Source organism: Azolla caroliniana, unplaced genomic scaffold (genome assembly GCF_043228905.1).
Source record: "Azolla caroliniana isolate FFs.n. ecotype wild unplaced genomic scaffold, voAzoCaro1.0.p SCAF_27, whole genome shotgun sequence".
Classification (NCBI taxonomy): domain Eukaryota; kingdom Viridiplantae; phylum Streptophyta; class Polypodiopsida; order Salviniales; family Salviniaceae; genus Azolla; species Azolla caroliniana.
In genome coordinates this window covers 429730-433367 of record NW_028230462.1, presented here as the reverse complement: position 1 = coordinate 433367, position 3638 = coordinate 429730, and the positions used below count along the sequence as shown (strand labels likewise).

The following is a 3638-nucleotide window of genomic DNA, read 5'->3' as shown; positions in this document are numbered from 1 at the left end:
ATGCCGCAGAAAGCAGCAACGCGCCTATGATGCGGGCCGCCGCAGAAGACGACAATTTACCGCCCATCGATTCACCTACGAGGGCAGAGGCGGAAAGCTGAATTTCCACGTTCGCCGGCATACTATTTTTAGTGTAAATGAGGCGGAAGTAGCAGGTGGGTGCTTCTAAAATAAAGCAAAGTAGAAGAAAGAGGAAGAACCAGATAGAAGTCAAAGGTCTAGCTCTAGTAGATACAAGACCCTACCGGGTGCTTCTAAAGTGAAAGAAATGGAAAGAGAAGAATTGGATCAGTAAGGTAGGATATTAATCGTAAAAGATAACATGAATAATTTCCAATATTAAAGTTTACCTTGTTTTTTGTGTTTTAGGCAAGCAAGAGCTCTACTTACTTTACTGATTTCTTTTGATGTACTGAGAGCTAACGGAGCTCCTTGCATAAGGTTCAACTCCTCATCAGTGCATGTTAGCTTCGGCAACGAGCAGGGATGAGCACGGTCTTGGTTCGTAGTTTAGCTTCCCGGTTGGCTGGCTTGGCTGGCAAATCGTCTCTGTGGTTCATCGTTTCATGCCGCATCACAGCAAGCAGAAAAAACGGATTGATATACGCGGGCACAGCCAACAGCTGAACCTAATCATCGGGGTTTACTAATGGCTTGTAGTCTAGCTTCACTGTAGTCTGTTAGCTGCCGCTTTACGTTTGTCTCGCAGCTCCACCAAAGGTGCGCAGCATGGCTGCAGTCCGGCTGGCTGCTTTTCGTGTTCGTAATTCTGATACTTGGTGTAACAGATTCTTCCCGAATTTCACAATTCTTCACGCTCCGTCCGCAGTTCAGCTCTACACCGCATCTTCCTGGAAGTGGCTTCTGCTATATGCAGCTGTTTTTTTTGTAGAAACAGGTCATCCGCTGCTTCTGGCGGCTTCTGCTATACCCTCTGTTGGCCGTGTTCATATCTGCTCGTTTGTCCTTTTCTTTTTTTTTGCTCGTCTTTGGTTTCTAGGTCTGGCGCATTTTTGTTGCTGGCTGCATCCCTGCCTGCCTGCCTGCCTGCCTGCCTGCCTGCTGTTGGCAGCTTTCTGCCGGCCGGTTCTAGCTTTCTAGCTGGCTGCAACTTTCAAGCAAGGTCTGGTGCATCTCTTCTCTGCGGTTCCTCCGGGATGAACCGGCGCGCGCGCGCGGCGGAAGAAGCGGGCACGCACGCCTTTGTATCTCTGGGTCTGGCACGTCTTCTCCATGTGTGATTGCTGCTTAGCTGCCGGCTAATGAGCTCACAGTCAATGCGCAGCCGCGTGCAGCGGTAGTAATAAGGACTTGAACCCCAGCGAATCAGCAAGAAGGGCAACAACTCTTCCTCGGGAAATGAAAGAAGCCTCAGCGCGGCACCACCACCTTCGGCCCGGGACCACCATCTTCGGCCTCGACGGGACCACCATTATCTTCGGCCCCAGCGACGGTCTATCCGTAGCGGGCTTCTGATCAGTTCGCGCTAGAAATGAAATCCTGCCTGAGAAATTCAAGATTCTCTTCGCCGATTCTTGGGTTTCAGGATACGAAGCATAGCCTCGACAAAAAACCATGCTAGGCTTTGATTTTGTCAATTCGAACTTGCGTACAATGTTGTAGTCCCTACAATGCTGCAATAGCGTTCTCCGCTCCTATTGCCATTTCCGTCTCTGTATTCTTAATATACCCTGCTTGCTTGCTTGCTTGCTTGCTTGCTTGCTTGCTGCCAAAAAGCTATCGACTTGAAGGGGTCCCTGCCAATGCTAGGCCATGTAGTTAATCTGTGTTTGCGGTCCACTAACGCATGAACCGCCGGCTTCACCCGGCCGCATTTGGTCCCTGTGACGCTGTTAGCGCTAGGTAAGCTTCTAACCACCGGCGGAGGTCTGAATTATTCTAAATTTGTTCTATAACCCGAAATTTCGTATATAGAAAGATCGTTGGCAATTGCCTTTGTTCCATGGCTTTCTCTCTCTGAGGAAGGGTGGCCGAGCGGTTTAAAGTGTAGCACTGGAAATGCTATGTAGACTCTTGTTTACCGAGGGTTCGAATCCCTCCCCTTCCTTGCCATGAATACCCCATCCACGATTTGATCGAAAAAAAAACCTAAAGCCGCCGCCTTCAGCAGCAAGTCGACAATTAATTTGGTAAATGAATTCACGATTCTTCAATACTTTCACCCGCCCTATTGACTGGCTCGTTCAGGCATGATTCATCCGGAAACGGTGGCTTTGCGATTCGCACGAGTGATGCAAGGATTATCGTATAATAACAATCCCTGGGATGCCCGTGATGAGAACCTTGGCTTGCTCCTTTCTTTTGGTGTAGGAATGGCTTTAGAGCAAACCCCCCCAGCCGCCGTACTCGGGTATGCGATCTTCCAACGTTGTGAATGAGAAGTTTGCTTCATATGCACAAAACTAGTTGAGAAGATTGGCCCATCAATCGAACCCACCACGGCCCCAGAACCTTTTCGCTTTGGCGCGGATGAAGCGGTTGCCAGCACGCATTCCAAAGCCGCCCATCAAGGAACCCTAACGAAAAGCATATAGAATCTTTGGGTAGGGATCCTTAATTGATGATAAGGCTGCCGGGATACGGCGGAATCTCATGACCGGCCTCGACGCGGTTTCGCTTAAGGTTTCAGCCCTCCGATTAAACAGCCATGATTATAAAGAATCAATGCTCACTACGATTTTTATGAAACCCTGCCTGAACTTTATCATGGCTTGCAGTCCACTTAAATAATTTGCTACTGTTCTATCGGTTTTCAAACGGATACATAGATTTTGAACATCGAAGGAAGAAAGCATATTATGCGCCACTCCGGACTATCCATTTTAATTCCTGTGGTTTTCGAGGTATCATATCAATATACGTCTTGGAATTCCGATCGATACTCGCGGAGTTGATTATCCTTCTCAAAAATGAAGATTCGGAGTAGTCTATAACTCACCAAGCATTTGATATAACCCATGCATTCGTGTACGAATTGGTGTAGATGAAATCACTTCTGCAAGTTTGGTAATCAGTATATCCCTATCAGCCGGCCGGTGGGAGCGAGAAGTGCGGGATACGTCTGGTTTACATTCTCCTAATTATCCTGATTTACGCCGTACATTAACCGATTACGGTTTCGAGGGTCATTTATTATGAAAAGACTTCCTCTTAAGTGGATACGTGGAAGTACGTCACGATGATCTGGAGAAATGTGTGGTTCCTGAACTGATGGAGATGGTTCAAGAATTTTGCTATTCTGATTTGGCCAGTCCTTGGCGACTAATGCCGCCCAGATCCTTTTGTAATTTTGCCAGTCCTTGGCGACTAACGCCGCCCAGATCTTTTAGTACTAACCGCCGAGGCGGCTCGGAAGCCCTCCGAATCCGAAATCAGTTCATTGTAAACCGACGAGCGGTCGGGATAAAGAAAGAAAGAATAGGTGCATGCTGGCCCAAGTAGGCACGCACGCACGCACGCACGCACGCACGCACTTCGGGATGGGGGCTTGATGAATCCCCCATCCCAACCGGAGGTATGGCTGAGCGGCTTAAGGCATTGGTTTGCTAAATCAACATACAATCTTCTTGTATCATGGGTTCGAATCCCATTTCCTCCGAGCGAGTGCGAAGCACGAG

General features: G+C 48.4%; 1 non-coding gene across 1 annotated transcript; it reads left to right on the top strand.

Moving 5' to 3' along the window:
* Window positions 1-1981: 1981 nt before the first annotated feature.
* Window positions 1982-2068, top strand: TRNAS-GGA (transfer RNA serine (anticodon GGA)). Its single transcript has one exon. It is a non-coding gene; the product is annotated as a tRNA-Ser (tRNA).
* Window positions 2069-3638: the final 1570 nt, after the last annotated feature.